Source organism: Gekko japonicus, unplaced genomic scaffold, assembly GCF_001447785.1.
Source record: "Gekko japonicus isolate JY-2015 unplaced genomic scaffold, Gekko_japonicus_V1.1 scaffold1350, whole genome shotgun sequence".
NCBI classification, from domain to species: domain Eukaryota; kingdom Metazoa; phylum Chordata; class Lepidosauria; order Squamata; family Gekkonidae; genus Gekko; species Gekko japonicus.
In genome coordinates, this window is record NW_015163129.1 from 217,751 (window position 1) to 242,100 (window position 24,350).

General features: G+C 41.8%; 1 protein-coding gene across 2 annotated transcripts in view; it reads right to left on the bottom strand.

The window, feature by feature from the left end:
- FBXW11 (F-box and WD repeat domain containing 11) overlaps window positions 1–24,350 on the bottom strand; it is a 137,888-nt gene that overhangs the window by 113,086 nt on the left and 452 nt on the right. The window lies entirely within an intron of this gene.

Sequence of the window (24,350 nt, forward strand, 5' to 3'; positions counted from 1 at the left end):
CCCTACACGCAGGTGCTGAAAGCAGATTGCATAGACTTTATAAGCAAACACAATTGCAAATTCCAGGTATTCAAACCAGCTATGTGAGCATCTTCACTCAGTGATAAGGCATGATATATTGCCTGCGCTTATTCTTTGTGAGGCCTGAACAGAAACGAAGTGCAGTGGAGATGTGCAACATAAAAAACATGCATTTCACAAACTGTCACAATTAACCAGACAGATGAGGATTATTTCTCATTTAATGTGGTTTGGTTTGAAGGCACCTGAAGTCTAATAACCATTTATTTATTTATTTATTAAACCTATCATCTTTTATAGCGTTCCCAATTGCATTAATATCCAAACCCAGTTGTCAGTAGGGTATACGGTATATATTCTACACCGACCACCACTTTAGTTCCGCTTCACCAAAACCGGCCTAATATCTTTACTGCATGCTACAAAAAGCCTGTGTGTATTATTTCCAAGCTATTTAGAACAAAATACACCTACAGAGTAAATAAGATACAGCAGTCAAAATCTTTGCAAAGATATTATTTGCTTTAGCTACTTTGGAACTCAAGAGAAATCTCTCAGAAATTCGTTAGCACTCAAGGCAGCAAAGAGGTTATTGTAAAAGGTTCTATTTCTCCAACACACTATTTTAAGAATCATATATCAGGACTTGTCTTTGGAATGTTAAACTGAAATTTAAGCAGCAACAAATCTAGTAACCCCAAAATGTAACTGATGTTCAATACCACTAAGTTTAAATTTCTACTTTTGGAATATTCAGTCATAGCCTGATTTAGAGGGTCTGTCATTTTTTTACATGAACGTATTAAGAAAAACTTTCACATTACTAGGGAAAGGTACATAATACTTCCATTGTTTTCTAATTTATTGCTAATCACGACAAAAAATAAGGGCTTGCATCCTACCATCTGTTTCCAATGATGGAAATAAACTACCAGAGTCAAAAGGTGAGGGGGTTTCCAGTGATATCACCCACAGCAAACCCCCCACTTAGCCCCTGCTGACCCCCAGGAACAGAGGTTTGGGCAGCAGCAGGAAGCAAAGGAGTCTGCTCCACTCCACCAGAAGATCATGCAGGTTACAAGTCAAGAAGCTGAATAGCAATACATTTCTACTCCATTATTTGTTAATTATCAAGACTCATGAGATGCAATGTGAATCCAAGAGAATGAAGAAAGGGTTAGATCCAGGGCCTCTATTAACAGAATGATTTTACTGTCTGCACTCAGCAGGCCCTGAGCCTCCAAAAAATCTGCTGTAGGAGGAGGGCAAGGGGCTATTGGACCAATATACTAAGAAACAGGCACGGGGGACACCCAAATCATTGTCCCTTATTTTTCTCAGAGCTTTTGCTCTATCCAGAGGGGCATAATTGCTACTGATTTCCCCCCTTCTTGCTGTAGCTCTAGTCCTGCACAGGGTATTGTTCCACATGGTAAAAATAGCTTCTGCTAACACAGCAGATTCATAGAAACTTGGATGTATCTATCTATATGCACATAAGGTATTATATGCATCTCTCCCTATGAAGAAGATTGGAAACTAAAATATTATTACTTATTTAAAATATTTATCAGCCGCCTTTCTTCTTTGCGGAGCTCCAGGCAGCTTACAATATTAATGAAATAGATTACATTAAAAAAAAAAACACCCAAAATTTAAAATCACAATTTAGGACTACTTTAATCCAATGCAGTCCTAAATAAAACCATCTTCAGCTGCCTCCTAAAGAGCGAAAGTGCTGCAACAATATGCGCTGCAATCAATAAAACAGATCCATTAAATCTTAAAACTCCTCAAAATACTTAACACTCAGTGCAATAATATTTCAAAGGCAGAACCCATCTACAAAAGGTAAAGCAGTCACTTGGAAAAGGATAATCTAATACAGTATTGAAAAATGCTTATGCTGTCAGACAACAGCAAGAGATGCATGTTCTATTGGCAACAATGCTGCTGGCGCCCTGGAAGAGCCCAAACTGCAAGGTGCCCTTTTCACCCAAGCTCAATTCCCTGAAGCACTGAAAGGCCAGGCCACAGTAAGAACTTAGACATCCTGACCTATGAATTAACAGTAACCTCAGGTCCCTTTGTTTACAGATTTTAAACATACATATTTCTCTGAAATAACCAAAAGGATTGTTTTATTTGGATCAGACATCTTTTCATGCAGTTCACCCGGGCTTTTATAATTAATGGGTTGATTTAAAAGAAAACATGCTATTTTAGTTTAGAAACTGTTATTTGAAGCTGTCAATGGTCTGTTTTTATGATCTATGTTTTTACGTTGGGCTGGGTTCTTAATGCTGGAGTTTAATAAATACATTTTAATTGTTATGTTTTGGGGCAGGGTCCTGGAGAGCTGACATGCAACATTCTAAATAAATAAATATGATGCTAGTAAAGCTATTTGTTTCACATATACACAAAGGGGTAAAGAGATCTGATTAAAAAAAAAAAAAGGCTGTGCTTTCTCACAGCCTCTACCCCACATACTTTCTTCCCATATGAGCTCATTTCCAGTCTTGAAGTTCAGCTGCTAGCCACAGACAGGTGAAGTTTTTAACACCTCTTTCCCACATACTTTTGCTGCTGTAGATATCAGAGCCACTCCCTGTTTAATGCAGAGCCTGAACAGAGACCCAGTTATAGCAAAAGGCAAGTTAGCCACCACACCAAACCAACTCCAGCTCTCTAAGAAGTAAAAATGACCATCTGCACATGCGGAACACATTTGATTCCTCCTTTTAATTCACAGATATGCAGTCTATGTGAATATCAACCATGCGTTAGTATCAGTATTCTTTGATCTGTTGGTAAGTTGTGGAGATGCTGAAGTTGTTTAGATTTGGTTGGAGGTTGTTTCATTGTTTGAATTCAGCATACAGAACAGGATATTGTTATACTGTATTCTTTATCTCTTAGTAATAAAGCATGACAGTGAGCCATTAGCCTCTGAAGATTTCTGAAACAGAAGATTTATGCCGGCGTTTCTGTCAGGCTATATACAACTACATTTTATTACCAGTTTTGTAAGCTAGCAAGGACTGCTTAAAGAAGCCGCATGCATTATCTGGAATCCAACAGAAGGCTTTATAAAATTATATTGCACTGCAAGTTTTGGAAGTTAGCAAGGATTGCTTAAAGGAGCCACTATCATTATTTGGAATCCTAACAGGTTTAGCATGATTCTATTGCAAGCTGTGAAATCCGGCAAAGACTAATTAAAGGAGTTGCATGCATCATTTGGAATTCAACATGCATGTCTTATTTACAGCAACTCTAGAGACCATAGTCCAGGAATTGTGCTGTTCATAAAATATAAATAATTTGGCAAGAACTTTGTATATGATTCAGACACTTTGTATGGGATATTTATTATGTTGTATTTATGAAGTATTGATTTATGCACCATGTTGTGGTTATAGGTTATTTACATAATTTGTAGAGAAACTCGGCAAAAGATAAAAAGACAGAAGGCCCTCAGACAAAACATGTTTAAAAGAACATTAGAAGATCTGCATTAGTAGGTTTTCCCCCTTTAGCGAAGACCGGTATGCTTCCTACAAATTCCAGACCTCCTTCTAGGCAAGGCCACTCTAAAGGGATGAATTTGATGATGTACCACTGTCTCAGCATTGCTATAAATTCAAACTGTTTGCTCTGGTATTCTATGACTTCTGCCATTATAACACTAATTTAAATTTTTTAAAAAATCTAAAAGAGTCACTGTGCCATCCCAGCCAGCTCAATGTGTTGGATTCCCAGCTATCTGGAAAAGACCGACTCCAGAAAAAAGGGCACCAGGAGGACGCCGATACCCGAAGCCGCTAGAGGAAGCCAGAAAAACAACAAGCCCTGGGTGCTGGTAGGCAGACACCACCCATCGACAATGTGGCCCTAGTTAGGGAATTTGGAATATGTATGTAAACCGCTCAGAGACCTGCCAAAAAGGTAAGAGCGGTATATAAACTGAATGTATAAATAAAATAAATAAAAATTAAAAAGACAAATAAATTACAAGTTGAAAATTAAGTTCAATTCTCTCTCTCTCTCTCTCTCTCTCTCTCTCTCTCTCTCTCTCTCTCTCTCGTGGCAGCCCCATATGGTTTTCAAGGCAAGAGATGTTCAGAGATGGGTTCCTATTGCCTGCCTCTGCGTAGTGACCCTGGACTTCCTTGGTGGTCTCCCATCCAAATACGGACCAGTGCCAACCAGTGTTCCCTCTAAGCTGAGTTAGTGTGAGTTGGCCCACAGTTTTTTAGCCTCCGACTCACACATTTCTGTCTCAGCTCAGGAAGAAGGGCTCCAGAGCAAACTAATTTATGCAGTAGCCGAATCGCTTGCTCACAACTTTAACGCCAGTAGCTCACAAAGTAGATTTTTTGCTCACAAGACTCCACAGCTTAGAGGGAACATTGTTGCCAACCCTGCTTAGCTTCCAAGATCAGGCTACCTTGGCCTATCCAGATCAGGGCACAAGTTCTAGACTAGCAGTCAATATCTAAAGAGTTGTTCAGGTCCAAGAATTTCACATAACTTCAAGGTCAAAAGGACAGTAGCAGGAGTTGTTGCAAATACTGATCATTCAAGACAGTGGCTTGTTTGTAGTCAAGTGATCCAGGTGGACTGACGCTATGAGCGACCGAAAACACTGGTAACAGCTGTGGCCTGAACAACATTAATGGGGTTTCAAAAGGTATGGAAAGGTGGCCAGTAAGTGACCAGTCGTAGGGTACAACAGGGTCCCCAGCTCAGTGCCCATGGGAGCCATGGCCCCCACCAAGTGTTTAAGCCAGCGGGGCCAGTAGGAATTTCGCCCAGCAGGGTTCTGATTGGCTGCACAGATCTTTAAAAATTACTTAGACAGCAGCTGCCACCACAGCACAAGAATCTTCACTGTGTGACTGAAGGTAAGCTGTGTATGCAAGAAATTACTTTTAAACAATATATTCCATTTAAAAGGCATCCCACTAATCAGAGCTTCTACTGGAAATGCTGAAGAGTTACTATTAAAGTTTTGCGTAACCTGATACCCTGACATTTTGTGGTTGGCTCCATCTCCAGGGGTAGCCATTTTGTGGTTGAAACCCCCCCCCACATACACACACACCCTATGTCAGAATTTCAAAGGTGCCCACAGGCTTACGAAGACTATGGAACCCTTTGATAGAGAATGGGGAGTTGACTGAACAGCAATTTCAATAGATCCAGCTCTAAGCACCAAAACAGGAATGGAAGAACTTCAGAAAAGCCTATTAGTATGTAATCAATACCAGGGAAAACTACATCTCTGATGACTATAATGCTCTCAATGGATAGAGGGAACTACTACTACAGAGGAAAATCCCCAAACAACTTTTTAACAAATGTTTGAAGTCAGCTTTTATCATTTTCTTTCAGATTTTTGTCTCTCAGAGCAGCCCCAAGTGGCCTCGCCATACTCCAAACACATACACAATTATTCTAGCTTGTGTTTGTGCACATGGACACACTACAAAGGCATTTTTAAAAATCCCCCAGGTGTCAGAGCACACAGGGCAGTTTTCCAAACACTCTGAATTGACACCAGCATCAAACCTCTAAAAGTGTTTGGGAGAACAATTTTTCCCCTTGGCAAAAAAGAATGACTTCTACTTCAAATGCACTGATGTTCCCGAGTCTCAAATGAAGACTACTGTAAAATGCATATAGACTGTAGATAACAAGTGCAGGGAAACTACTGTAAACTGGAAGGACTTCTCAATGACATTCATTAAAGCTAAAAAGCAAGTCACATTTACTCTGAAGCTGTTCCTTATGTCCAAAAAAATCTGACTAGAAGGCAGGAGGCTTTGTAGCATGCGTTTGATTTACTGAAGAGCAAATTAATAATTGTACCTAAATTCAGGGTTCTGCAGATCTTACTGCATGCATCTTTCATGAGATAGGACCACAATTCAACACACACACACACACACACACACACACAACATTCACAGCAGGGCTAAAAAATGTTTCAAGGCAGCTGTGTGAAGGAAGGCTGGTAAATCTGTGGACTAATTTGCAAGGCTGGATTAAATGAAACGTGTGTTAGTTAATAGATTTAGTGACCTCTATTAAACAGACTAATATTTTCTGACTTTCATCAGTCCTCACTAGAGAATGAATTCTGTAGCATTCATTCACTTCTGCTTTTTTTAAAAAAAGCTTACCGAGAACTTTGTGTTAACAGAAGGTAAGTACAAATGGTTAAACCTCTTCCCCAACATTGTTAGAACTGCTCTTTAAAACCGATTTAGATACTGTTTCAAATGTGTTCTTACACTCCTTGTCTCCAGAAATGCCAAACTATGGTTTGGCACCAAATGGGTATGCTATGTGCTCCCTCCTCCCCTCCTGGGCTGCAATTCAATTAGTTAGTTCTGCCTGAGAACACCCCCCCCCCCAAGTTTAAAGTTACATCCAAACCAATACATTATGGTTTATGAGCTCCCTCCAAGGCAAGAGAGCAAGCCACAGTTTGAAGCAGATTTGTAATCTTGGCTTGGGAAGGGCAATCACAATTCACAGTTTTCTAGTTTAGATAAAATGGCTAACTAGGGTTTGCAAAAACCAACAAACCGAATCACAGCATAGGAAGGGATGAGGGAGGGGGAGTGCACAAGGCTCGTTTCCACAGTGCTAAGCCACAGTCTGGCATTTGAATCAAGCTCAGATATTGCATTGCTGTATGTTAAAACCAAAACTACTTTACATGGTCAAAAGTTGCTCCTAAAAAACAAGAACTGCCTATTTGTTTATGAGCTATTCCAAACTGGGTCCTCAACGGTGCAAATTTAAAACTGTGGTAAAACACAGCCCACACACATCATGGCCACAGAGCCATCCATTTTTCTTTCTTGGTGTAAGAAGAAAATGATACACTTACAGCTATGGTCCCTGGAACTCACAACTTATTTTTCATTCCATCAGGATGTAAGATTTGTACATTGTTTAAGTATGTGGAAAGTCCTACCAGTGAATGAGATACACCGAACAGTCCTTTGTTTGACCCCAGATCATCTTTGTGAACTTTTTACCTTTAATGTTTTTGGGAACATTATGCAGCAAAACATTTTAGTCAACTGAACTATGCATTAGTAACACTACTTAGTACAGGGAATTTCTTACCTGAAACTCTGTTTCTGTGCTTCAGATCCACCAATCCAGAATGAATAGGGATTCGAATGGGGTTTCCTTTTCAGACTTGTCTGTCAAAAGAGAGCAGCCAATCATCTTCAGCTTGCTGTACCTACTTCTTTCCTGAACGAAATTCCAATATGCACTCCTAATATTGTTAGAAAGACAAGGAAACCTATACCGCTAGCAGGATCCCAGTAGCCATTAAATCAGATGAGTCACCGGATTGGTGGATCTAAGACAAGAAACTAAATTAAAGACAAGAAATTGCAGTTTCCCATAAATTGGTCAACCAATCCAGAGCAAATGATTTTACAATCACCATAAACAGGACCTTAAAGACAGGTAAGGAATAGCCAAGACATCTCAAATGTCCATTCAGGTCTAAGGAAGGCATTGTCTTCAACTCCAAGAAAACATAGCTGATCAGTCAAAACAGGCCTGCACAGTATGACCAGTATCCTAAGAGATAATTATGTCAACAACTTTTGGTATGCCCAGTGGGATTTGTCCCCCCTCTGAATACCACACATAACAAACGACTTCTGAACTTGTCGTGTTTATGAAACACATAGCAAACTACTTCTGAACTTGTTATGCTCATGGAACACAAACCCAAAGGCCCTTTGTGCGAAACTAGCTGTCCCATGCTTTCGATGGAAACCTACGAACAATCCCATTCTCCATCCTAGTTGCAGTATCAAGGACATGGGCCGGTAGTAGCTAGGAAGATCTAGGCCTTCAAACCGACAGCCCCACAACCATTATCTTCCAAAACACATAACCATAATGACAAGGTAAGCATCTTTTTTAGTCATAGTAACTGACAGCACCTTCAGCAGAGAAGATAATGTTCCATCATGATTCATGCTGCCAGATACTAATGCTCCTGGGCTTGAAGCAAACCAGTTTCCTTTCAGAAAAGGAAATAAGCATATCCTGATTTATCCACTTACATACAAGTTTATTTAAAATGCTTATAAGCCTGCCTTCCTCCCAACAACAAGGATTGCCTGCTACGTTCTTTTATCTTGACAAAACTTCTGATATCTTTTTTTCAAAAACTGACGGTATAAACTTGACACTGGGATGGGGGAGAGAGCGGGAGCAATAAAAGCTCTATTCTGATATAGCCACATGAACAGCCCAAAGGCTGTCACTATTAGTGTACTAGGACTGTAGGAGGACAGTGGTTCTCAACCAGTGGTATGCAGGGTTTTGATAACAATGACTAAGAATTTGCCCATCTGCAAGTATGACGTGGCATATCCTACCTATGCTACTGGCCACAAACTACCTATCTGTGACCTTTTGGCATGTTATCAGCAATGTGGCAGTAGCACATGCTAGAAGTAATAACAAAATGCCTGTAAACATACAAATGTCTTTCTTGGGGGGGGGGCTTTTTGTTGGTGGGACCCAGATTCTTTCTTACAGCGATTGGTGGGACATAAGATATGAAAGCATGAGAACCACAGTATTAGGAAAATCCCTGAAGGCTGCATCACTTCTTGCTTTCTGGATCTGCCAAGACTGTATCATTATGAGGTTCACTGAGTGCACACTACTATGCTGCCTGATGGGTCTGTATCACAAAGTAGACCTTCAGCTGATATAAAGCTTACTGAACCAACGACATGCAGTAGGTCACAAGAAAGAAAAGACATAACTAGCATGTAAGACACTGGATCACTAGAGGGAGCTTTTAAATAAATGGTACCTTTATAATAAAGCAGGTGCCAGTAATCTTTTATACTTAAAAAAGACAAATTATATTAAAATTCAGTGCAAGGGATAACAGCCAGTAGAAGAAATAATTCATAAACTTTCTGCAGTCCAAACACCAGCTTTTCGGGGTCTTTTACTAGAAGGTGGCACACACAAGGGCTCAGAATAAGAAATAAATACAAACAAGAGCACTCTGCACAATAGTTTCAGGGCACTGGCATAAATCTGTGCTTGAGTCACACTTGGATTACTGGCAACTGTCCCTCTCCATCATCTCCCCTTTTGTAAGAAGTCTCAAAGAAGCCATTTAGCCCCAATACAATTCTTTGCCCGCCTTTCCCTTCACATGCTAGTTATTCTAGCACCCAATATACCTTAAAGATTTTTTTTTTCTGTTTCAAAGAAAACCACATTTGGTCCTATACTAAGCCACATCTGGCTCTAGAGCCATAGGTTGAGGACCCCTATTATAAATGATAGTTATAGTTAGATATTATGTGTGCTTTTCTTCTTATTGGTTCTTCCTCAGTAGGTTGTAGTAGGCCAAAAGAGAACACACGGCCCCATTCAGAAGGAAAAAAGGAAACAAGCATAAAGTACATAAAAGCAACTGCTCCCCATATAATTGTGGGGGTGAAGGATGAGTGTTGGCACTTTTCATTTATTTCATAAAGAAACACAGTCTACCCACTTGCGCACAGATAACAAAACAACATTTATCCTGTGCAGAGTAATCCAAATTAACTTACACAACTGAAGTCTCTACATTTTACAATGTTATTTTCAGTCAATTCTGTGTGCAAGATTGATGCCTTGCGACACCGCAAGTAGCAGTGATAAGAGAATAAAGGAAAAGGTTATGAACCCAGTCCTCCTGCGGGCTGTCTTCAGACTTCATCAGCAAATTTGAAAAGCCTTCCTCCAAAAGAGACATAAAGTAACAACAGCTTAACTTCTACTTATTTAGATTTCTGATCCATCCTATTTTTGAGTGACATCAGGTAACAACAGCCCAAGATTACTAGAGGCCTGCTGCAAGAGATTTGGTTGGCCAATACAAAACAATGTGCAGTCTCCTACTTGAGCTCATGGCCATGTGAAGGTCTCACTTGGGCAGCCTTCTCCTGTTCCCATCTTATTTCTCTGGGCTACACTCTCCCCCAAGCCTTGTTTCCTAAACCCTCCCTTCCTGGTACCCTTCCACTAAAATCTAAGCAGCATAACCAACTCAGCCAAAACTTACAAATTAACTTACAAAATTCCTTACTGCATTTACATATAAATCACTGAAAGGCAAGGGATTTAAAAATAAAGGGATTAAAAATAAAGTACAAAATGATTATTATATTATTAGACAATACTAACTTAAAGTATATGCAACTGGACGGAAGCAGCAATTTGTCTTTCGGTTGCATAGGTGATTATAAAAACTTGCACAAATAGAGCCAACTTTAAATCTCTCATTCCTCAGTATAAATTCCTGCTAAAATTAAAACAGCAGAAGGTATATCTAAAATGACCCAAGGTATAATTCACATTCCAATCCTAAATACAAATTTCACTGATGTCACTGAGACATGCTTTCAAGTAACCATAGTTCAGATTACAAGCCTAGGTAATGTTGGATAGCTTGAAGCCATCTACGAATTCTATGGGATATGGATCTAGCCAGCTTTTTCACCAAATCTCACTGAATTCCACACTACAAGCCCCACCCTGCATGACCTTTGTACATGTGGCCCCATGACATTCAGTATTGTCTTTTTGGGTGATGTCTCCCTTCTTTCTCACCAGCAGAAATACTGGGTGAATCCAAACCTATAACTACAGCAGCCATTTGTACCAAGGAAATGTCAAGCATAGCCAAGAGACTGATGACACAACATGGTTCGAAAGGTACAATCTGGGCCAATCTTGCTTAAAGGATACAAGTGAAACCAGTATTATGCCCTGCTCATTCTGATGGAAAGGGGAGGTATATAAGCACGGGGGTAAAATGTCTCTGAATACTAGAGGCTGGGGACAACAGGGAAGGATTGTTGTCTTTGTGCTCTGTTTGAGGGCCTCTCCAAAGATCTGGCTAGTCACTGCTGCATAGTAAACAATGCATTACACAGACCTTTGGCCAATTTAGCCAAGGTTCTTCTTAGGTTTGAGATTGAACACACACGATCCAGGGTGCTGTTCACCAAATACAGCAAAGCTCTTCCATTCACCAAACCTGAAACTATAAAATTTTAAACCAGATGTAGTCAGTTACACCTCAAAAGCTTACTGCACAAAGAGCTGCTTTGACAAGTGAGCAAATTATAAAAATTGCAAGACTGATTGCTTCAGTACAGCGAATCCTTGATTTCCCTCACTCCATCATATATGGTGCTACTATGTGTCAAATAATTACCAATGAATAACCATACCCTCTAAATAACCCTCCAGAATATTCCGAATTTTCATACCAAACAACTCTGTCGACTCCAACGACCTTATCTTCTTTTTAAAAAATCCCTGAGGTTCATTCTCAGCTTATTCTTCATACTAATACACATTACCCATAACTGACGTTATTCTGAAATTATGAAACTGGATTCTTAAATTACGCATAAAATAATTTGTCATACTCCATACTACTAAATATCCACCGTGAACAAAATTACCTTTTATCATAATGCAGAACTTGAATTCAGACTTCATGCTAGGATACCTTGGCTCAAAACAAATTCAAATTTTAACTTTGGTATCATCCAAAAAAACCTTCAAACCCCACTCCACAATCGACTACTTTACAATACTGAAAGTAAGTGTTCTGTCACCACCTGCTTCTGGAATTCCAAGTAACAGAATGTCATAACAACACATGGGAAATATAGATAGCAGTGAGGAAAAGACCATCTTTTCTCTCAGATGCACATCATGATTAATATCAATTATCCTGATAGCTGGCTACCTACCTGTAAATCCCAACATGAGATCAGACGTTACAACCAATCATTAAGAATCTGAGACAGAATGCAGTGGCCGGCTTTTTAGCAGAAACATAGCACTAGTCACCAGACTGAGAAACCCACAAAATGGCAGACTTGCTGCAAAGGGCCTGTGAAAAGCCAAAAAAATCAACTATCAGCCAGTTACCAGCCACCTCTGTTTGCTGGTTCACCTGGCAGCTGCTATCCCCTGACATACAAAATACAGAAACAAGGTATTCTATAGAGAATTTGGCTTTTGAATTGTTCTGTTTACTTCTGGACTTGAGTTATTTCACTACAGGTGGGAAAATGTTTTAATAGACTTCAGGTGTAAGACAACAACCCATATGATGTAATGACATCTCAATTACCCTTCTTCATTTGTTTAAAATGAGACCTTTCAAAATTTCTGTGCATTTCTGCTATGCAACAGCTCTTGGTTTAAGGACACATGTGATGAGTTTAATGGTACCTACAGTCAAGAAAATAAGAACTTGACAAACTACCACTTACAAATGCATCCAAACCCCTTCTGCTCTACTGCTGTATTTCATGCAAGTAATATGATCGACGTTCAGGGCAATGGACAGTGTGTTAAGCAGTACTTTCACTTAACTGTGCTAAAATTTTGTCCTGAAACAATTAGGATTACTGGCTTCAGAGGTCTGTACTATGGGCTCTACTTGCTCCTTAAGTATAAATTTATGCAAATGATGAGATTTCTGGAAGTTTCTGCTGGGATTAGACAGTGCTTGTGCTGAACAAACTACAATCTGACAGAGTAAGACAGTGAAAACTTCAGAAAACATACAAACTGCCATAAATGATGAGAAACGGATTACGCAACGGTGACAAGTGCCACTTCATCGATTTTGCCAAATGACTACAAAGCTGGATTAAACCACAACTCTTCCGTGTAACCCAAAATTTGAAATCTAGATATTTACCAAAATTAGAGGAGACGCCACCATCCTGTCTCAAATGTACTGATCAAACACTGAAAACGTCTCTTTTCTATAAAGGCTTAACATGTGAAAACACAATTCTGCACATGGATAATATAAGCTGTTAGTTTAAGTTTAGTCCACATCACAAGCACTGGCTGCAGTCCTGAGTTAATCACACACTAATTTTGGGGGCAGAACAGCAGGAAAAGCCAAGAACACGCCACAGCCCTGGGACAAAAAAGAAGCTGTGTTTGTCTGACCAAACTGGGAAAGCTTCTCAAACTAGCAACTTATGCTTTATACAAAGGCAGTATTTTCTGATTTGCTTCTTCCCACTTGTCCCTACTCCTGAATCTTTAAATATATGAGCATCAGAAGCTGCCTTACGCTGATGCAGGCCATTGGGGTGCCTAGATGGGTACTGGCAGCAGCTCTCCAGGGTCTCAGGCAGAGAAAGGTCTTTCCAAACACCTTTCCTTTAAGTGGACATGCCAAGGACCTAACTTGGATCCTTCTGCGTGCAAAGCACCTGCTCTACTACTTATGAAAAAGGTTACTCAGAACCTCAATGGGTGGTTTCTTAGCAGAAGATACTGAAAGTCGTGGATCTTTCTCACCCACCCCCCGTCATTTCCAACCCCAGGAGAGTTTATTAATAGGACCTGCACGGAGTAATAGCTACAACATGTGTCCACAGGCTGCAGTGAGGAGGAGGGAAGGGGCTGAAACAGTTTTCCTTGCCGCTTCCATCGGCAGAGCTCACTTTTCCATCAGCAGAGTTCAAACAGAAATCAGCTTTCCTACAGTTAGAAGCGGCTTCTGAAGGGAGGAGAAAGTGGGAAGAACCGTTAATCCTCCACAAAGATCCTTGCATCAGTACATAACTGGATCAAACCTACTCTGAAGTAGTGCTAGTTCATTTCACACTAGGGATTCGGGAAATTATTTTTTCCCCCGTAAGCCAAACCAGCAAAAAAGAAACATTGGCGGTGGCACTTACCGTGAGGGTTCCTTCTACTCTGCGGAAGGGAGGAAATCTTTGGGTGGGTGATTCCCACCAATTAGGTAAGGAGGCAGGTCTTTTCCATCCTGTCTCCAGTGGTGGGGTGGTCACCCTACTCCTCAGTTCAGGTGCTCCCCAAGCTGTATAATCACATCTCCTAGAACTCAGAGAGAAAAACTATAAAAAAGGGAAACATGCCAAGTAGACACTGCACAGCTCTGAACCAAAGATACAGTAAACTAGAAAAAGGAAGACCATTAGCAACGTAATGGCAATATGTATCTAGAGAGAAATTGGTCAGCCCAAAACTGTCTCCCCCCCCTTACTTCGGTTGAGATAAGTTGGCCTCCCTTCCTCAGAGTAGAAGGAACTCTCACAGTTAAGTGTCAGTGTTTCTTTCTCACTTTAAGGGGGGGAGGGTATCGGTGTGGGATGCCCAGCAGCAGTTCCTCCCATGTAGGGTGAGAATGGCTGGCCTGTTCTGTTTGAACAACTAAAGTAGCAGTCATCTTTCAAGGCTGTGATTAGCTGATATGGTATATCTAAGTATCACCATATGGAAGACCCTCAGGTGGCAATTCTATCAATAACCTCAATTGAGGTACTGGTGACAAGGAACTGCCCTACCACGGTGGTCCTTGCCATGCTGGGGTTGACTTGGATGGACAAGGATGACGTTTGCTCAATGCTGGACTGGAGACCATCTATCCATCTGGGTAGGTGGAAGGAACTGGAGAGAAATCAGATGACCTAAAGAAACTTCCTCTCAAGGAGAAAACAGAGTCACACCTGAAAGCAACATACGCCACTCCTTCAGATGCTGTGGAGGTTCATACAAGGAGGGTAGTAGTAAAAATCCTCAGATCAAGAAATCAGAATTACCCTTGTAGTAGTAATGTATGGTCTGTTGCAAGGGCATCTTGTCACAAGGGAAATATAATCGGCAGTGATAACAAGGTTTCCAACTCTGAAATACCCCCTGCAGAATTAACAGCTGGGAGGAGAAAACTTTAAAAGAACTATTGTTTTCAGAGGGATCCCATTATAAATGTGAAGTGTGAGGTCACTGGGGCCAACAGTACTGTATGGAGTCACCAAGAAGTACACTGAGTATCAGAGAGACTGGTCCCTACTACTCCTTGGTGAGGAAAAAAACAACTAACGTCTAGACCCAGAAATCTTATTTACCAGGTAGAGGGATGGGTGACTGTTCACAGCATGTCTGTGTAGAGTGCCATCTTTTAACTTAATCAATGCATATAATATGCATACGGGCAGAAGGAACTTCCTGACTCTGAAGTCAGAGATTATTTTTTGGAGTAGCTGGGACTTGACGCTTCCTTGCTAACTAAGGGAAACCATTCTGATTATACTGCATGTCCTGATGAGCCTATCACAAATGTTCAACTGGAGATAATGAGCAGAGGCCTGGCTTCCTGAGGTGTGATATTCTACTGTCCATGTCAAGGATCCAGAGATCCCTGGACATGAGCAGACCCTGAGCATACAGCTCTCCAAGGAGCTGGGGACTTCTTGTTAATGAGTTATCCCTTGAGAGTGTGGTCCTAAACCCAGTTCGGAGGCAAGTAGGGAAACAATAGACCCAGTCAAGTAACTTCCCTGGTCTCAGGGATCTGCATGAATCGCCCCAAGGAGAGGGAAGCAGTAGGATGGTATGGGCCAAGAAGGCATGAGAGGAAGTACTAGGTTCTCCCTCACTGTGGAGGTAGGCTTGTTGAGTTGTATGTTCATGGTGGGGAGAAAGTATCTGGTAGAAATCAACTGGGCCCCTAGAACAATCACTCACCTGTCTAAAAGATTTAAATGGTACCTCTCCAGGAGGTCTGTGGGATGCAGTTTATAAGGGAAACTGCTGAGAGGAGTTCTGTAGGTGAGAAGATGATAGTGAATACGTTTCTGGTACTTAGAAACTGGGGGCAAACGAACCACATGGTCATCACTACAGAATGGGTGTACCTTTGCAATGAGTCGGCAGAGGGCGACCATGTCTGAGAATGTTCTGGTAAAGGCAAGTGGACTTGGAGAGGATAAATGGATAACAGTATTCGCCTGAGAAGGCAGGCCACCAGGTGCCACAGGGGAATCGATGGTTAAAATATCTCAAAACATGGTGGTGGGGGAGCTATCTAGTGAGTTACATGGCCTCTGAGGCAGAAGTAGTGCCTTCATGTAGAAGTGCCAGCAATTGATGGATTGTTCAGGGAGATCCTCCCTTGTGAAAGGGAGAATCTCCCTTCTGAAACAGCTTTAGGCTTAGAGGTCTGCTCTACTGCTCTGATGAGCAAGATACCGAGTAGCGAACAGAGTATACTGGAGACTTCCTGGGAGCCAGGATACAGCAATTCCATGACCTGTGGAATGGAGGCCCAATGAGTCAAAATGTAAATCTGAGCAGGCTCCATACCTTTGAGTCTATATTCAACTATCTCAGGCATGAATTCGGGGGCACAGAAGTGAGGCCAACTTCATCCAAAATACCACTAAGGGGTGTTGCTTTCAGGGACCTAATACCAAAAGCCAAACAGCTGTGGGACTCTCTGAGGAATACTGATTTAAGGTTGATAGTATCTTGTGGACTCCCAGTGTTCAAGGTCCCGAAGCCTCCTGAAAGAAGGGTTACGGTAAGTGCAACCATCAGAGGAACCTGTAAGGGATCCATAGCACTGTTAGGCAAAGGGCATCCTGTGCAACCTCCACTTATATAAGTGGAGAGTTATTTTGGAGAGGCAGGCATGTTCAGGGAGGGCAGGAAGAGGCACTGCCCCTTCCTCTTATTCATTTTTAAACTGGAAGGGGAATTCCCCTGGGCCTGCCAGTGGGATTGCCCTCCATGGTCAGATTATAGTGCTGAACTGTGGCAGGGCAACAATAATCTTGGCCCACAGCTCTCAATTACGAGAGCCCATTTGATTACTCAGGAACATCACTCCCATGAGTATTTCCCCCCTCCTCTCTGCCTGAAACAGGCTAGAAAGAAGCATGGTCAGCAGTTTAACAACTGCATTCCTGGTGGGAGGAGGGCTGCTTAAGGATGCACTGAGGCACAGATTGATGCTATGGGACAGACCTGCAGGCTAGCCTCATGCCTAGCCTTGGCCCAGAAGCCACCCTTGCACTTTCAAGCCTGAAGGGGACAGGAGGAGGAGCAAGGGAGGAAAGTGAAACTTAGATTTATGCCACCGGCACCCTCCAGTACTCTGTGGCTGCAAGTGCTTTGGTAGGGCTCCCCAGCCCGGCTGCACAGGGGAAGAGTCCCTGCCTCCCTATTTGGGTAGGAAAAAGGATGCCCCCATCCTCTGTGAGAAGAAGACCATCCATGCAGCTTCCTTGACATCCAGCTGGCCAGGGGAAGAGTCCCTGCCTCCCTATTTGGGTAGGAAAAAGGATGCCCCCATCCTCTGTGAGAAGAAGACCATCCATGCAGCTTCCTTGACATCCAGCTGGCCAGGGGAAGAGTCCCTGCCTCCCTATTTGGAGAGCAACAGGGTGTCCCAGCTGCATGGGGGAAGAATCCCCCGCCTCCCTGTTTGGGGAGAAAGAGGGTGCCCTTGGCCTGCAAATGAGACCACCCATGGCTTCCTCGTCATCTACTGTCCTGCTGTCTCAGCGATGTCTCTCCTCAAAAGAATGGGGGAGCATGAGGGAAGGTAGAATCGGTGAAAAAGTGATGTAGAAAAAGAAAGGAAGAGGCTGTGGGTACCCAGTGGGCTCCTATGAAAAACCTGTGGTCCTTGGCAAAGAAAATGAACTGAGGAGTCACTGATTGGTGGGAATCACCCACGCAAAGATACCCTCCCACTCAGAGTGAGAATGCCGCCTCTGCTCCCAACAACCTCCATGCGGAAGCTGCTTCCATTATGCAAGTACATTTCATACAGAGACCACAGGGAGCAAGCTGGCTTTATGATTTAAGGTAAGGGAAACACAGACGGGGGACAGCAAATAACAAAGCCTTATATAACCCAGTAGCTGTGAGCACTATAAACTAGACATATTTATGTTCTTAACCACAAAGTTGCAAAATTCTGTCTCACAACAGTATTTAGCCCATTTAATTAATTCCCTATCAAGTCTCAGCCACTGTATTTCTCAAAACCTTCACGACCGTCTACCCAAACTTACAAGGGCCATCTCCGTCTACCCAAACTTACAAGGGCCATCTGCATGTGAAAGCAGGCTACCATGAAGAGACTGACATCTCAGGCAGATGCCATTCATGCAGGGGTGTGTGTGTGGATATGGTATAAAATCAATCCAATACCCTGGGCCTTTTATGCATGCAACTGACACTCTTGTCATTATTGTCCAAGCCCATCACTTCTTTGGCTGCGTGCAGACCCAGACTGATCTGTGGGCTTTGCAAGCATATATATTATAGATACATGTCCAGTCAGTCAAAAAGTTGCACCCATTAAATTACTCAAACATTGAGACATTCAAGGTCACAGCTTTCGTGTCAGATTAATTTTGTGTTAACTTTTTCTACAATGTGTTGTAGTCTACAAATCTACTAAAATCATACGTCTTCGTTTTGAGGGTGGAACTGTATGAGATACACTGTGACAGTGTATAGAATACTTATGCTTAACTACTATACTAAATAAAGAAGAAAGTCCAGATGCTGTGAGAACACCACTGAAGGTCCCATCACTGTGGGTATGATCTAGGTGCCATTACGTTCAATGGCCTCATTTATTCTAATCCATATGGACTGCAGCAGAGAACACCAAGCGCTATAAATTGACAAAACAAATTGACTTTGTGGGGGTCTTTAAAAGCCTATACACCATGGACTAACAAGACTTTAAACCACCCTTAAAATCCCACATTTGCAGTTCCAAGTTTAAAAAGCATATATATATATATATCCTGAGACTAAAGCTATGCTGATCACACACAGTCTTGGAATACATTTTAAACTCTACACAATAGGTTGATGCTGCCAGTAAGCATGCTAGGACGTGATTTTGACACAGATAATACATGGACAAGAGACACTACAGGGATGAGTTGGAGTAAGTGATGGCTTTAACCACAGCACTTGCCACATTACACCCGGGGCACTCAGAAGGCGCTTTCCACTACATCCTCAAAGGATCCCCTTCTGTAAAACTTGTTGTGCAGGTGACAGTACCTTCTAGAAGAAACCATTAGAACACACATTTCCTGATCTCTGGAGAAAGACACAGTAAAGGAAGCGCACTGAACAGCTATTACTATGCCAAATGAGTAGACCAGGAGATATTCGGGTTCAGAACTTATGCTTGGCCTTTTTCATATGCGCAAGCCTCTAAGCTTCTTGGAGGAAGGATGGGGTAACAAAAAGGAGGAGGGAGAAAGAGAAACAAAGCCGGCACTTGGCTGCAACTTTAGCATCTGCACATTCACGCCTGATTAGCAATGGTCAAAAAATGATGGTGGAAGCTGGCTGCTCAGTTTATCATACAAGCAAAAAAAAGTCTGAGTCCAGTGGCACCTTTAAGACCAACAAAGTTTTATTCGAGGTATAAGCTTTTGTGTGCATGCACACTTCTTCAGATACAATGCAATGGAAATTACTGGCCCATACATATAGGCAGAGAGTGAACGGTAAATCAGCATACAGCATAATGAAGATGTTCAAGGACCAAACAGGAATGACGAGCTTAGTTTGTATGGTTACCATCTGTTTGGGTTTAATTCTGGGGGGAAACATGGTGAAGGAAATAAATATGTCAATATTGGAGATTGATGGGCAGATGTATTCTTCATTGTGGAATGGTGAGAGTAATTAACTGAGACGGAGGGGACGGAGATGCTCTATGCTAATTTACTGCACACAAAAGCTTATACCGTGAATAAAACTTTGTTGGTCTTAAAGGTGCTACTGGACTCAAATTTGTTCTGCTTCTTCAGACCAACATGGCTACCACCTGAACCTTTATCATACAAGCTAATGCTTATTTGATAGCAGAAATTTCCACAGAGTGCTGTGAAAAGTAGTATTTTCAAAACATACTAATACACTCTGAAAATTTTAGAGTGCAGTACTCAGTGTCTGTACAGATTATGCTGACACAGTGCCATATTCCAAAGTTTCCCACACATTCCAGTTTGTATTAATTTACTACCTAAATCAATAACTCCATCTAACAAACAACATTCATTGGGTTCACTGTGAGTACTAGGGGTCAAAATGCCTTGAGATCCACCATTACATTTATATTATGAAGAGAGCTTTTGCAATCTAAGAGAATCAGTTTAAGAACACAGTTGATGGTAATACTTCAGTTGTTCTGAATGAGTGCTGTAACACAAAACACCCAAACAAGTACTTCAAGCAATCTCACCAATGTGAAGGAAGCGATTAAAAAAATGAAAGAGATCTATTTAAAGATACCCACAAAAATGTAGCTATTCTTACAGAAAATGGTCTACCTGGCTTAATAGTCTCGAACCACTAAGCGAGGGGTCCCCCAACCTTTCTCAGCCTGCAGGCATTTTTGGAATTCTGACACAGTGCAGTGGGTGCAGCCATAAAATGGCTGCCACGGGAGGTGGAGTCAGCCATCCAGTGGCTACCACAGTTTACTTCCAATCACATTTGTGCTTTGGTGCCAGCTACTGCTGCAGCGTCAATTTTAAAAATCTGTACAGCCAATCAAATCTCCAGTGGCCAATAAGAAGCCCCACCTGGCCACACCCCTTTCTAAGAACACTTTTTTTCAATTCAAATACCTTTTATTGGCATACAATATCCTAAGAACACTTGACAGGCACCAGAAAGGTATCAGTGGGCGCCATGGCACCCTGGCTCTAAGCAGTATTAAGATGCACTAGCAAGGGCTTTTTACACCATCTGAACGCCAATCTATTCATTTTCAATACACAACGAAGATGCACTAGCAAGTGCTAGTTACACTTACCTGAAAGCCAATCCATTTATTTTCAATACACAACTCTAGTTGCACAATCATTTGCGTTCTCAAAGTCCTGTGTGCAGTATTTCGGAATATCATTAAGAGTTACCAGAGTCTCCCAGACAATTCCTCCTCCCCATACCAATGTTATGACTTGCTTACTGGGTTTTCCCCATTCTCGTAACATTTACGACAAACCTGGGCTTTTGCCAGGATAAAGCCACACGGGACTGGGGCAAAGCATGCAGCTCAGTTTATACTGCCGTCTGACGAGTGGGGAAACCTTCTACCCTGTCAGAGAACAGACTGGTAGGAAGAAGTGCCGCTGGAGATCATGAGATAACCGGCTTTCCCCCTTTGTTGAGCTTGCACACAAAGCTCCTGAGAGGAAACGATATGCCCAAATGCAACCAGTGCCCACATGATTCAGCAAACTAAAAGGGAAGAGTAGCTCACAGACCAGCCCTCCTTCCGCATCTGTGCTATGACTCTAGCAGTGGCTCTCACTGACTGAGACTGCCACTCACACGCCCTGAGAACAGCCTTCTAGAAGGAAAAGAGTCTAACGCTATTCCTTCAAGCCATTCCTCTCTCTGCTTAACTACAGCAGCTGACCAGCTGTGGTTCTCCAGGGCCTCAGACAAGGGACTTTCCAAGTCCTACTACCAAAGATCATTTAACTGAAGATGACAGAGAATTTATGCCTGCCAAGCCTGTGCTCCAACCACGACACTCAGATCCTATATTGCAGTGGTTCCCAGCCTTTTCAAGGATGAGGATACCTTTTCTTCTAGCATCAAAAATTTCCACAGACCTCCCCCAATAGTAGTTGTACTATAAGTATCTGATGATTCAGAAAACATGTAATGATAGAAAGATCAAAATAACAATACTCAGTGCATATACGGACTTGCATGCCCCTTGCAATAAATCCATACACAACCTGCACCAGGTTGGGAACCACTGATATACTGGTAAAGCAATGACCAGTGTTGTGAAGCCTGAAGTATGGAATCACCAACAAATCTCACAGAGAGCACTGAAAATGGACATAGAAAATGCAAGTTTTTTTTAATGATCAGGTATTGTACTGAATTTCTGATTTTCATAGAGTTACCATGCTGAGCCAAAATAAAGAAAAGTCTTCATTTTCCCTAAGAACAACAGTTTGCTCAAGTGTAATTTTTCCAGCTAATTCTAGCATTGAAATTAAGCGATGCATTTACTTTTACATAGGCTACATAAAACACTGTACACATGACACAGTACATATAATTCTTCCCCATCTTCAAACCATCATATACAGAATTATTGCCCATCATCAAAATCACCCAACACTGCCTTCAACTGAGCCAGACCATCAAGTCTATCAAGGTCAGTCTTTGTCTAGTCTGACCGGCAGTGACTTTCTAGGGTCTCAGGCAGAGATCTTTCACATCACCTCCTACCCAGTCCTCCTTAACTGGAAATGCCAGGGATTGAGCCTGGGACCTTCTGTATGTAAAGCAGAAGCTCTGCCACTGAGCCACAGCCACACCTCTACGAATCAAGGGGTTTAGACTATAGTTACTCTGCACAAGGATACTCTAAGACACTTCTCAATTTTTTAAAAAATCTACTTAGTATTAACTTACTACTATTCTTAAATTAATTTATTTCTTACTTGCTGTAGCAAGTCACTGTCTTCATTTGACCTGTGGCCATTTTGTCTACTGTGTGATTTCTGAACAATGTAGAGTTCAGCAGTGTTGCACTTGTAATTCATTGAACTATATCAAGTATGAAAAAAACAAAAAACTGAATTGTAAGAAACATTGAAACAAAAACATTCATGTAAACAAAGCCACACTGGTTTAACACTCCTCCATTAATTCTGCACAACTCCAAAGTACAAAAAAGAGATGAGGCTTAAGGAATTAGTATCAATACACACAAAGAAAACAAGATTGTGAAGTGGCCCTAATCAAAATGTTTACTCTTCAGAGTCTTGACAATATACATGCCACTTGAATGTATGACAACAACTTTGGAAATGTGACTAAAAAAGGACTTTCCCAGGCCCAAAACTGTAATACAAGCATGAAGAGAGGCCCTCTTCCACTAAAACAAATGGGATGTTCCCCCCGCACAAACAGTCCCCTGAAATGAGCCACTGCACCTAGGCAGTCCCTTTATTTATAATCCATCTTTTAGAACAAAACACCCTTGATACTGAAGCTCAAGATGATCTTTCCAAGTAAGGAAAGAACTTTTAGGCGGGAGATTTGTTGTGCTAAAGATTAACATTTAAAATGATGTGAGATTGAATAGTTTGGGCACACTTCAATGGACATCAGAATATTAAATATTAGATTAATCCATAGTACTCCTTTTACTCCATAGTACAGACTCATAAAACACATCTCATTTAAAAATCAACCATATATCAGTAACATATACAAATACAAAGTGTCACAAGACCTCACAAAAACAGTTTACCCCAGAGGTGATTTAATTGCTGCTCGCCAGTCTTAGCTTTATGCACGCAGGGAAGTTTTAAAAAAATCCTGGTTTTCTATCCTTCCATAATTTAAACAGGGCCCGGTTTACAAATGGTCCTTATCAGAAGTTACCATACCCCAAAAAGAACAAGGCACTCAACTGATTCTAACAAATTGAATAACCAATTAAATTTCATCGGCCTAGTGTTTAGGTGATGATTATCAGTGCAATTTCATTTTAACAGTGGCTACGTATTCAAACATTCAGTAGAAGTTCTAATGAGGGAAGAAGCCAGTTACTCTTGAAAGTGACCAATTTTTTTATTATGAAATTTTTTAAATGGCCATTTTACAAGACAGGAAATGGCATCTGGCCAAGCATGCACAGCAAAGTGGCCCATCAACCCGGTGGCCCTTTAAACCCAACAGCCTCAGCTTGCTGTCCACTCCAGAAAAGAATGGGCAAAGGGAGAATTTCAACCAGCTAAACTCACACTGCTGAATCACCTTGATTGATTGATCAAAGCTTACAGTTGCTAAGAGACCATCACTAACCCCCCCCCCAATCCCTTGGTGAGGGGGAGGCAGAAAGAGGAGCTAGGATTTTAATTCCAAAGGAGCAGGTGTGCATCTCTGTCATCAAAACAATGAAGAGGAGTACGGTGGTCTCTTTCAAAAGAGAGAGAGAGATTTTATTCCAGCATAAACTTTTGTGGACACCAGAGCATCGAAAGAAGTGGGCTAATTCACGGAAGCTGAACACCAGACTAAAATCCTGGCACAAAAAAAAACAACCCCAAGAAGATCATATTCCACCTTTCATGGACATCAGAACATTTGGAAAATTAACCCCCGTCTGGAAAAGCTTAAACCAGGGTACCGAACCTGCATCGCAAGATGGCTCAGAGCATCCTTAAAGCAAGTTCAGAAACCGCCAGCAAATGTCACCTTCGCTCCCTTGGCGTTGGGGTGGGGGGTGGGGGCGCGCGAAAAAAAGATGGAAGGTGTGTGTGGGGGGAGATACCAGAGAGAGAGAAAGAAGCAGGTCTTCTTGCACCTGCGCTGCCCACACCGTACCTGCCGGGCTTTGTCCTGGCTGCTCGGGATGCGGCCAGGCAAGGCGGGGGGGG